Here is a 13,086-nt window from a genome sequence, read left to right on the forward strand (position 1 = left end):
TTACTTTATTTAAATTGGAAAATAATGTAATGAAAGCCTTGGAATAAATATGGTCATGGTACGCCCCGCCCCCCTTTAGACTCCTCCCTTCTTGTTGCAGTTATCACTGGTATAAAATGTTGGAGAGCTGCTGTGAGCCTTCTGTGAGCTGCCTGATTTAAACATGACACCAGGCAAGTTAACAGTTCATCTGCGTATTTTAATGTGACTTCTGCATCTTTAATGCAGATTTTTTTTCCTGTGTAAAACAAACAGCCATGGATGGAGCAGCTAAAAAGTTCACTTTTCCTCAAGTCAGAGTTCATTGATCAGGTGATGAAGGACTTCTGAGCTTTTTCCCAGGAAAGGTTTTAATGGTGAAGACAGGGACAGCGCTCCTGTTTTACACACTAGAAACACATTTTATTTCACTCAGCTTGAGCTCACCGTCTCTGTAACAGCTCCACCTCTTTGCTACATGTGTGCAGACTGACTGCAGGTTAAACTGTGTCAGCATCATCATCACTGCTGCTGTTTTTTTATGAGTGTTTTTGTAGGAAAACTGGGTCTGCATGCGTTCATTGTTGTCATACTTTTTATCAACAGGCGTGCTTCTTAATATGTTTCTATTGCAGGTCTATTTATAGATGCAAATGTGGGTGAAACACTCGAGTTCACATGGTGACGACTGAACTCTGCAGAGCTGTTTGTTAAATGAAGCATCAAAGCAAAAAACTGAAAGATTTTTTATAATCGTTTTATGAGAATTACTCGATGAACAGTTGCAGCCGTAGTGCTCGAGTACTTTGACATTTTGATAAGCTGTAGTTGACTGTGTGTGTGTTGGTTTCTCTGTGAGCTGATTGGAAATGTCAAAGCAAAATGACTTCTATAAAAACATGTCAACGTCAAAGTTTAAACTATATTACATTTTAAATCTTAAAGAAAGCAGATTTGGCAACCTGAAATGAATGTGCTGTTGTCACAGTCCTGGCTCTGGTGACCCACTGTTTGTGTTTTGGTTTAAGTTATATTCTTTGAATTATTGTTTTCTGGGATTTTTCGTACTGATAGTTTCTGGTTTCCAGTTCTGTTCTGTGCCTTTCGCTGTGTTCTTGCTGTCATGTCTCTAGTGAAGGTTTTGTTCTGTATCCTTGTTTTCCTTTTGTCTCCATGTGTTAAATGCTTGTCTTGTTTCTCTGTCTCTACGTCTTCCCTGTGTTTCATGTCTCAGTGTCTATTCTGCATCTTTGTGAATGTCATGCTTCATGTTTTGTTTTTTGATAGCCCGTCCTGTGTGCAGTGTGTCTAGTTTTGCTTTCCACTTGCCTCATTATCTCTAATTATACCCAGCTGTGCTTCCTTCCTGTGTCTCACTCCCTCATTACTGCCTATGTATTTAAGATCAGTGTTGTCCTGTTTCTTGCTGGTTTGTGTGCCTGTTATCCCCCCTGTCTTTCTGCATTCCAGGCTCCCTGTTCCATATCTCAGGTCTTTTGTGTCATGTACTGGGTTTATGTCCCAGGTTTTTTGTTCCTTTGTATGATTTTTAGTTTTCCTAGTTTAGGCATTTCTTTTGTCCTTGCACTGCTTCTGTTTGTATCTCACGACTGTAAATACAGCTCTCTCCCAATAAGTCATTTTCAGTGCCTGCTCTTCGGTCCTTTCTCTCACCTTCCACACCACTGCTGTTGCAGCCTTGAGAGTTATATAAAAATTCCTGTTCAGATCAATAACATTAGACATCATTATCATCACTGATTATTCTACAGGTCACTTCATTTGTTTTCAGTAACAGGGATTTCTAAATGCTTTATTTTAAAAATAATTATTTTGCATTAAAAATCTGCAATCATGATAATAATAAGATGGAACTATCTCATAATGTGTCTGGTTTTAAACTTTAGACTTCATTTTTTACTCTAAATGGGGTGCTTAAACTCACGAGTTTCTGTAACTGTGACGTCACTGCTGTCCTTTGTGTAGTAAACTGGATCTCCTCTCCCTCCTCTGCAGTGGTACAGACCTCCTTGTGAGACACTAATAACTCTTTGCTTCATTTCCTCTCATGAGCTGAGCTTTAGAAGAGACTGAATCACGTCTGAACCAGTCAAACTTCCAGCCAGCAGAGCCCTCCACAGAGCAGCTCAGTGTCACACTGCCCCCCCTGCTGGTATGACTGAACGTTGTGCTGTCAGTGTGGCTCTGGGTTTACTTGCTGTTGAAGAAACGGGAAAGTAGAACAGATTGTCCATTCAGGAATAGTAATAATAATATAAATAAATAAAGACTGTTCACAGATTGAATCATGTTCCAACTCACATGAAACTGTCAGTCTGAAGGCATCACTCCATCCTGTGAAGAGATAGTCACTGCTACCCCGACATCTGTAGTATCCACTGTGGGACACTGAAACTCTGCTGATCCTGTATTCACTGGATGTTGGAGGGCTGTTTGTGTTGGGTGCTGTCCATTCATATTTCCACACCTTTCCTTCACCTCCCTGAATCTCACATCTGAGAGTGATTGTCTCACCAGTGAATATCTGAGACCAGCTGTGCTGCAGTTTCACAGCAGCCAAAACTGTTCAACAAACAAATAAAGAGAAACAAATATTTAAAATAAAAAATCAAGATGGAATAATATGTGTATATTAAAATTGACAGTTATCAAGTCTTACTTTTAATTATTTGTGCCTCACCTTGTTTCTGAATTGTAACTGCAGCACTGTCCTCTGTGGAGAAAACTGGATCTCCTCTCCCTCCTCTGCAGTAATAGATGCCTCCTTCTGAAATACTGATCGTGTGCTCTGATGTTCCAGCTCCTATTTTCTGAGCTCCAGAAAACTCTGAATCACGTCTGAACCAGTCAAACTTCCAGCCAGCAGAGCCCTCCACAGAGCAGCTCAGTGTCACACTGCCCCCTGCTGGTATGACTGAACTTGTGCTGTCAGTGTGGCTCTGGGTTTACTTGCTGTTGAAGAAAACAGGAAAAGTAGAACAGATTGTCCATTCAGGAATAGTAATAATATAAATAAAGACTGTTCACAGATTAACTAAACTTTCAGCAATTTGCACCAAAGAGCAGTAACCCTATAAATCACATCTAAACTTTGGACTTCAAAGGATTCAGTGAGTGTAATAAAGTGTAAATAGTAATCACATTAATTACATCCTGGTGACAATATGAGCTGCAATAAATGAAAAAATAAATAAATAAATGCAAGAAAATAAATTCATAAATGTATAAAACCTGTTGATGTTTTGATAGTTAGAAAATAACAGCCGAGTAACTGCAAAACAGCTTTAAATGTAAGACTATTTGTGAGTTCATATTTTATTGTTTACATTTGGGTTGAGTGATATGTAAAAATTTTCCAAGCAACATTCATCAGTCCAGTAAGTAACAAGAGGCGATAAATACACACAGGTGACTTTTTGATGGGCCGAGCAATTAATCATGCACGGACTGATTTGTGCATTTAGGCACAGGACAAGAAGTCTAAACATGGAGGAACTAGTTGCCAAAAAAATACAAAGTGGCTGCTGCATTTGGGCACTCTGACGAGAGTGCATTTGCTTGCAGCTGGAAGAAGATGCTGTTAAAACAGCCCTGTTATTTTTTTCTCCTGTTGACTGCTTCTCTTAGCTTTAACCAACATTATTAGCAAACTTACTTATGGGCAGATAAATAAATCGCTCTTGTAAAAACGAGCAGTGTCAGCCTCAGCCTGTCGTCGATGGTCGATAAATACTCCCAACCTTAGTTTACATGAATGATCTTTTTTATTGCGTGCTCATTTATCTGCCGTTTCATAACAACTCTGTTAAACTCTCAAAATACAAAGTCTCAGTGTTGTAAAAGATGTCAACAAATGTATTTTCCACAGTCAAAACCAAACTGAAAAACAAAACAATTTCTTTCATAAAAATATGAACCTGAATGATCGTTTTTCTTTGCTCCACCTGCTCACTGTGAAATGTGGTTTGATAGCTTTAATAAAACACTGTGACATGGAACCAAACTTCTACCACACCTGAGTTTGTAATTAAGCGATTGCCAGAGTTGCACTCCCCTTCATTTATTGGTACCTGTCAGGTACAGGCTAACCAAGCACAATAGGACTGCTATTATTTTCACATACAAGAGTCTGATTCTGGAACAGGCAACAACCATCTTGTTTTCCCCAGCTCTATATATCCACTCCAGCAATGGAGGTGCAGAATAACAGCTAAATCCTTCTGTGCATTTTAAAGATCTTTTCCACCTCTTCATACCTTTCTTCACTTCCTCCACCTGTCCTCGTCTCTCATTTTTGATTTTCTTTGTTATGCAGATGATACACAGTCCTATCTCTCCCTAAAACCAGGTGTTGATAGCACATTGCAGAAAGTTTCAGATTGTCTTAGTGACATAAATTGCTGGATGTCTTTGAACTTTCTCAAACTAAACCATGACAAAAGTGACATTACAATTTTTGGCAAACAAGACTCTGTTAGTCTCACAAGAAATGACTTGGGCCCACGATCAGCTAATCTACATCCCCATGTTAAAAATCTTGAGGATTCTACCTTCAAGCTGTACAAACAAATAAATTGAGTTGTTGTTGGCAGTTTCTTCCAGCTCAGGAGCATTTCTAAACTCAAAACTATCTTGTCATCTAAAGATCTGGAAACCGTTATCCATGCCTTCATTTCATCACATCTTGATTTCTGTAACTCTCTCTATTTACGCGTCTGTCAATGAAGCCTGTCCCGCCTGCAACTTGTTCAAAATACAGCCGCAAGGCTCCTGACGGATACGAGAAAGAGAGACAGTATTACTCCGATACTCACATCTTTACATTGGCTGCCAGTTAAATACCAAATTGATTTCAAGGTTTTATTATTTGTTGTTAAAGCCCTCCATGGCTTGGCTCCAGCTTACATTTCAGATCTCCTTAGCCTGCACCTCGAACTCTGCGTTCCTCCAGTCAGATGTTTTTACTGGTTCTACGCTCCCAGATAAAATCCAGAGGTGGCAGGGCTTCCTCCATCGCTGCTCCGAGACTCTGGAACAGTCTTTCTCTTTTATAAAATCCTCTTCCTCTTTGGAAATCTTCAAATCAAATTTGAAGACCTATCTATTTTCAAAGACTTTCGGATCTGATGCCGCTTTTGTTCCATTTTAGCTATTCTGGTGTTTTATCTCATTGGATCATTTATGCACGTGTACTCGTGTGTGTGGTGTGTGGTGTGTGGTGTGTGTGTGTGATATATGCATGTATATGTGTGTGCATATGTACTGGTACATATATACTTGTATAAACAAATGTATATAAGAGTCTGCTTGGGTGTGTGTATATTTGGATGTTTTGTAATGTTTTTAACTCATTTATTTTAATTCTTTCTTTTATCATCCCTGTTCAGCACTTTGGCCGATACTTGATGTTTTAAATGTGTTATACAAATAAAGCTGACTTGACTTTCCTATACTTCATGATTCCACTGCTAAGTCTCCTTGTCCTTTTTTCTTCTGTCAGAGAATACATCGAATATGTTCCTCATGGTTTCCCTCACCTCTACAATTGTACTTTCCCAGTCATCTGGTAATTCTTGCCTACCACCCAGATCTATCTCAACTCCACCCTGTGCAGCATTCTTCCTCCTTCAACTTTCACCATTTAATTCTTCCCTTTGCCTTCAGTCGCTTCCTCTTCTTCTTGATTTAAAAAAGTCTCGATCCTCTTCTTAATATTCAAAGTAATTTATATGTGCAGTATCTCATTATTAGGACATTTGGCAAATTCAAGAGATTCATTTCATTCAAGATGTAATGGCAATAAATACGAAAATAAATAAATAAAGACTGAATTACATTTGAGGAAAACAAGAAAGAAAGAAGAAATCTCACCTGTAGCATTTCCATAGAAGACCGTACTGAGCACTGAAATGAAGATTGAAACCTGATCAGATTTTGTTAAACCTGTTTTTGATGAAGTTAAGGAATCACTCAATATAATTATATTGAAATAAACTTTAAATGTGCTACATTCAAGACAAATTGTATTGTCTGGAAATTTACTGTAATTCTCATAATTCAGTTCAGTTTTATTTATTTAGCTTCAAATCACAACAACAGCCACATCGAGGCACTTTACATTGTAAGATAAAGACCCTACAATAATACAGAAACATGTTCAATAATTTGTGATACTCATAAGACACAGTTATGAATGTACTCACATAATAAATCAAGCATGCAGAACAAAGAGTGCCTCATTGTCACACCCAACCCTGCTGCAGTGCTAAAGTCAACGTGTTCTAACGGTGAAGCTGTTTCCTTGTAAAGTGTCTTTGTGCTTCCTTCCCCTTTATAATGAGCTCATAGAACTATAAACAGCTACACAAACCACAGCAGCACTGTTCCACTGCTGACATTTGTTGTCCACATCAGCTTGCTTCTTGTGCCAAGAAAGGTTAAAACACTCACATTATGTTCTGCATTTATTTATGTAATTATGATTCACAGTGATCATAGCACTACTTTCTGGTTGCAGTGGTTCCCATCATTGGTAATTCACTATGAAATACATGCATCATCTAAACTACTACGTGGACTAGTGTGATTACATTTGTTTCCTCGTTACAATATTAAACATCAGTCAACAATGAGGAAAAATTGCCATTTGTTTGCCTGACAAACGCACTCTTTGCAGCTTCTCTAGACACCTACACACACATGCACGCGCACACACACACACACACACACACACACACACACACACACACACACACACACACACGCACACACACACACCACACAAAGATATGTGTCATGGCCATAGTCACTCCAGTTCTCTCAAATTTTTCATAGCCTTGCATTAACACTATGGGTAGTGCAGTACAAAAGGAGCACCATTAAATTCCCACTGTGCTCTTCTTGACTAGATTCCTTTTTTGATCGTCTGCTTAAACATTTGGTGAACATAAAAGCAGTTCTAAGCTACAGCCTGCATTTCCTTTTCTCTAGATGATGTAATTCATCAGGTCACTTTCAGTACATAAAAATAAGTATAGCAGAATGGACAGAAACTACATATGCACATATGCAAAGCTGACGCAAAGAAAGTAGTACAATTTACTGTACTGATTATGTTACTTTTATTAAAAAGAATACAGCATTTATCATCTGCAAAGTCTTGAACTCTACAGGTGAAGTTGTTGTTGCTGACATGATCACAGTGTATAGTGATACAGTGCTCCCATCAAAAGTCAGAGAGTGCAACACTGTCAAAACAGTAACATCCGATCAATTGTTTAACCTCTTTTCTAATTCAAAGTGACACAGGGACAAAAAGTGGTGTACATCTTGGAAAGGTTGCCACATTATCAGAGGGTCAACATAGAGAGAGAGAATCAGCCATTCTCAAGCACATCTTTGGTCTGTCAGAGTAAAGTTTATTCTGGCTTACTCTGTGGGAAACTCCACAGAGAAATATATGAGCAGGCTGTGGTTAGTACTGCGAGCCAAGTGTGCTAATCATTGATAGACATTTAATTTTAAATATAAAAAAAATGTGATCCCACACATAATTCTCTATCATCTTGATGAAGATGTTGGAAGGGACTGGGACCAGAACAATGAACCTTAGGTGCCTTGGTTGGAGGTCAACTGTAGCAGCGCAGGAACACAGAGGCCCTTGGAACTCGGTGGCAAAAAATCCATGGCGTCTGGTCCCGGTTGCTCAGGGCCCATGGGCTCTGATTCTGTTTGTATGGGATGACTGGTGACTAGAGCAGCACTGAAGGCTTCAGAGATGACTCGGGAAGCTGGAGCTGCTCAGGAGGCTCTGGTAGCCTGGGTTTCTAAAGCTTGAGCTGCACAGGGCTCACAGATTAGCAATTATCCTGGGCAACATAGGTGGGAGCTTCTACCTGGAAGAGGGAGCTCGAAGAGTTATGGTTGCAGATGACTCAGACTAACTAGGTGCAGAACCACCAATGAACGGCTTGGTATCATCAAGCCAGAAGAGCTGGCCAACATTGAGTCAGGAATTTCAAGAAAAATGGGCAAAGGTGAGCTCCCCAGACATGCTGCAGGTCTTGGGCTGGTAACTACTACTTCAGCATCAAGAGCTTCTTCATCGTGCGAGATGCAAGTACTGGCAGAGAGAAGAAATGGTGAGCATGGAGGATGAAGAGTGAGGGCTGGTGAAAGGCTAAGCCTGAGCAGAGGAGAAGTGGTGGACCAGGACATCTTTCTACATTGGTGCTGCAGTGGTGGAGAGAAGCCTGTCAATGTGTCAAATCTTTTCGTCCATTTGCTTCACCAAGGACAGATCACAAAAACCCCTTTAACAGCTCATTTGGAAGTACAGAGATATGCTGGTCATTTGATGTAGGGCAACCTACGTGGATATGTAAATGATATGTCAATTACAGATAGGGTTGCCAACTTTTAAATATCAAATAAGGGACACTGTGGCGTGCCAGAAGCACAGTGCACAACAAGCTGGGCATAGTGTAAAAATGCACTGTGTGTGACATTGCGGGTAACCATGAATTTTCATGATATTTGGTAGAATAAGGGACAAACCAATTTTGCTCATTATATGGGATGTGCCAGCTGAAATGGGACAGTTGGCAACACTAATTACAGAATAACCATATGAGGTCCTATACAGGCCCAGACTGAGTGTCATGTTGTGCTGTTTTTCTGTTCCTGTCCCTGAATCCTGGTTTGTCCCTCCTGGGGACAACTCTGTTTCTGCCTTTCTGCTCCCAGCAATTCTCCGGACTCCAAAAAGAACATAGATTGGACATTTCAGTTTCTCACTCTTCCACTTCTTCAGCCGGTGAGTCACAGACAGTTGTTCTGTGTCTATGCTCTCTGTCTACCAGCTGTCAGAGCTAAAATATGTTTTCCATAAGCTTGCACACATTCAGCTTAGATTGTTCTTTGTCATTTTAGTTCTGTAGTCAAAGAGATGAAGATATGGTCTTTCATTACTCTGTGAAAAGCCCCGGGCAGATATTATTTTTGGGCCTTGCCACCACACTGAACTGGAGCAAACACAGCATCTCACATTCTGTATGTTTATATGTATGTATCTCTCTCTCTCAGACACACACACACACACACACACACACACACACACACACACACACACACACACACACACACACACACACACACAACCACAGACACACATATTATAATATGAACGCATATTTTCATGGAGAAAAAGCAAATTATTCCATAATTGACATCAACAGGTTCATTAGTATTTTGCACAAATACAGTCAGATATATATCATATTATATCAGTCTTCTTTTAATAATGTAGAAGATTATTGCATACAAAAGTATACCGTGTTTATTGCCCAAACATTAATAAACCATATGCAACACTGAAAAAGCTGACTGTAAGTCATGCTGTTATTATCACTGAGTGAATAGAGAGAGCATGAAACTAAACAGAAGCACACCAGTTTGTACTTTTTTGTGCTAAAATACAGTAATATGTCTACAGTTATTAATACAGATATTGTATTTCATAATGATGATGACCTATAACTCTATACTTATTGGGTGTGTATGACACTTGGGTAGCAGAGGAGCAACAGTGGCGTCATAAAAAGCTTCATTTTGGGGTTGCTGTTACAGCTCTCCTCACTGATCTGTAAAGCAAAGAAGACAACAAGATTTCCAATATGAAACAATATTATGAGCTAAAGAACAAGAATAAATCATCACATCATACTCCATCATGTCAGCATAAATCCTAGAGTGCTCCCTCATTTGACTTCAGAGTAAATTGCTTCATCAGCTGACACAAGACTTGATTTTCCTGTAATGGAGAGAAGTTTACTTAAAAGACTTGTGTAGTCTCATAACAACAACAACAACAACAACAAAAACAACAATAATTTTCTTAAACCACAGGTTAACAAAGTTTTCTTTATCACTGTTTTTATTAGTGATATAAACAAAAATGCACACACACTCAAACAAACAGATTTACATTTTCAAATGTAATCTAAATCATTATAATAAATTATCCATGTCATCACTGTAAATGATTGCAGGCTTTACTCACCCTTGTTTGTCTTAGTATTTCCTTTATCCCGGCAGTTGACCTGAGCATACATTGGACTGTCCTCTAAGAGAGATATGAGATCTCAGCATACATTTGTGCAACACAAATATCACATACAGCTGATGGATCAACGCAAAAAGGTGGATGGAGGTAAAATATAGAAATTTACAACGGTCTGAAGATAATCTCACAAGTGAAGAAAGAAAGTGTAAGTAGCTTAGACACAGCGGTACCTAAATATTACACATTTTTTACATATATCTTTGCAAAAATGTGCAAAATCTTAACTTTAAAGCTCAAATACTAAAGATGACATATCTAACTTTTGCCTTCAAAGTTTTATGCAAAAAATGTTGAGTGAGGATATAGTTAGATTTAGATTTAATAATTATATTTTCATATTACCTAGAGCTCTTTTTAATTTGACTTCGGAGTAAACTGCTTCATTGGTTGATTCAGGACTTGATTTTCCTGTAAGTAGAAAGACAATTATTTAAACTTCTTCATATTCTCATAATTAAAATCAATAACTTTTTTTTATATCGTAGTTGTCCAAAAATTAGAAAATAAAACAGCACAAAAAATAAATAAATAGAAAAAAACAAACAAAAAAAACCATGGGCTTTTTTTGTTTCATGGAAGAGAAATCAAATCAAAGTTTTATATAGAAGCCTTGAAATATAAAATAAATTAATAATTAAAACAAATAAAATTTAAAAAATGATTAGTCATTAGATATAAATGCACCTGATTTTACTTGTGCTGAAACAGAGAATGGAATTGATTCTTCGTCTTCTTCTTCTTATTACTATTACTACTAATAAAAGTGCTTCCTAATGTGATTATTTATGCACTGCTACTGCTACACTGCTACAACAGTAATCTAAAGATATATTTTATACTTAAAAAAAAATCAATGTACTTGTACTTAGACGAACAATTCATGCAAAAAAGATTATATCAATTAAAAAGATAAAAAAAGAAGCTTTTTATTAAATTATGTAAACTGTGAATAGAAATTGTAACATAGGAAGATTTACATCTTTAAGATAAGAAACAGACTGAACATTACTGAGTGGGATGATGGCAGACTTTGCTCACCTTTGTTTTTCTTGGCTTTTGTTTTTTGTGGTGGTTGATCTCAGCATACATCAGACTATCCTCTAAAAGAGAAGTGATATTTATTCAGCAGAAATTATGTAGCGATTCACTGAAGGGACAAGAGGTTGACTGAAACTGAAATGAAAATCAACTGTTGTCTTTATGTATGCTTAGCTGTCTTAGACAAAAGACATACAATGTGTTTTATATTTAAAGATATAGATAAGTTCTGGGTATGGTTGTAACATGGGGAGAGTTGTAACGCCACTAATCTCATCGTATCTATCTCAGGGATGAGATAGGAGTCATATGATGATTTCAGTTTTTACCCACTTCCATCCCTGATTTCACATGGTGCTTGTCATGGTTGCAAGTGTATGCAGATTTTATTGAGAACAAACTGGTTGTGACATACAAAAGTTTTTTTTGTTTTGTTTTTTGTAGCAAATTTGGCCCATGCAAGCTACCAGTCTCCTTTTCTGGCCCTGGCAGCTACTGTAAAAATAGTGGATACGTGATTATGATGATAGGACCATAGCTAGACTGGCCATCGGGCATTTGCCCGGCGGGCCGATGGTCATGTTTCGTCTTTATGGGTTTTTTGTTGTTGGGTTTTTTTTTGTAATGCTGGCAGATGTGTAAAAATGAGTCAGTTGTTTGGTGGTGGCTATGGCGGAGCTTCCACGGAGGCCAGCAGGTGGATGAGGGAAATGGGAGGCAGGAGGAGGAGAGACCCAAGGCGGCCACCGGTCCCAGTGTCAGGTGAACTGAACTTCAGGTAAGAAGTTATGACCTGCAGTCTATCTGGGTCAGATATAAACCAAGTTCAGGTGTAGTTTATTTTCGTTATGCTTACTTTTTACAGTCAGTTACAATAACTCGTACTGTGTACTAGCTAGCATGACGGAGTTTTGTCCCGTATTCAGAGAAAATATTACCCGTTTAGTATTGAGCTGAAAAGGAAGCGATTTGTTCCATACCTTAGCTGAAATTAAAAAGACACAAAGCTGGAGTTTATGTGTCTTTGCTGTGCAGTTGCCTCTTCTTCTCTCATGCTCAGACCACACTCCACCACACAGACTTGCATTGTACTAACTTTTTACTAAGTGTCCGTCGTATTATGAAAGTTTGCTCTACTAAACTAATGTACACAGCCGCACATGCCAGGGTGTATTTGAGATATGGTCAGTCACAGAGAAATAGAGACAAAAACTGTTCTTTTATTCCAATACATCACTTTTTTTGAAGCACATTCTCTGGTGTCGACTGACACTTCTCTCCCAGCATGTGTTACAACCCACCCTGATTGTGGAGTAGGTGATAACAAAGGAACGCCATGTATTTAACATTAACACACAAGGTCTGTGGTATTCTTGCAGGGCTTTGAATGGTTGACATTTATAGGGGAAAATGGGTAATTTGTGTAAAGGTTTGTGACCTCTAGCACAAAAATTAATTGCGTTATGGGTGCTGGAGCAAAATGTGTTACACCATACCTGGTCTCCCCTAAAACACGAAAACTAACAAAACAAAAAAAAACCCCAAAAACAAATATGGGGGAATATCTCTAAGAAACAGCTGGAAACCATTTTTAATCATACTTTAGATGCAATAAAATAACATACTTAAAACAAAGTAGACTTCTTGTTTTTTGGATATGAATTTCCACATGTGCGCAAGATTCAACTCTAGTGATCAGTACTACACGCAATGACCGGATCACTGGATGAGACTGTTGTGACCTTACCTGCAGCTCCCATCTTTACATCAGAGTAAATGGCACTCTCCTCTGCTCTACGAAGCCTCCCTGTTACGATAATGAAATCCACAAAGGAAAAAAAAAAAAAAAAAAAAATATATATATATATATATATATATATATATATATATATATATATATATATATATATATATATATATATATA

General features: G+C 38.2%; 2 long non-coding RNA genes across 2 annotated transcripts; both read right to left on the reverse strand.

Moving 5' to 3' along the window:
- Positions 1–1,875: 1,875 nt before the first annotated feature.
- Positions 1,876–2,916, reverse strand: LOC120742064. Its single transcript, XR_005697748.1, has 3 exons — positions 2,681–2,916; positions 2,302–2,562; positions 1,876–2,197 (listed from the first exon to the last, which is right to left on the reverse strand). It is a non-coding gene; the product is annotated as an uncharacterized LOC120742064 (long non-coding RNA).
- A 6,829-nt stretch (positions 2,917–9,745) lies between these two features.
- On the reverse strand, positions 9,746–13,004 carry LOC120742065. The gene is made up of 5 exons (XR_005697749.1): positions 12,909–13,004; positions 11,162–11,223; positions 10,466–10,531; positions 10,061–10,123; positions 9,746–9,811 (listed from the first exon to the last, which is right to left on the reverse strand). It is a non-coding gene; the product is annotated as an uncharacterized LOC120742065 (long non-coding RNA).
- Between the last annotated feature and the right edge of the window lie 82 nt (positions 13,005–13,086).

This window comes from Simochromis diagramma, unplaced genomic scaffold (genome assembly GCF_900408965.1).
Source record: "Simochromis diagramma unplaced genomic scaffold, fSimDia1.1 OVJJ01000632.1, whole genome shotgun sequence".
NCBI classification, from domain to species: domain Eukaryota; kingdom Metazoa; phylum Chordata; class Actinopteri; order Cichliformes; family Cichlidae; genus Simochromis; species Simochromis diagramma.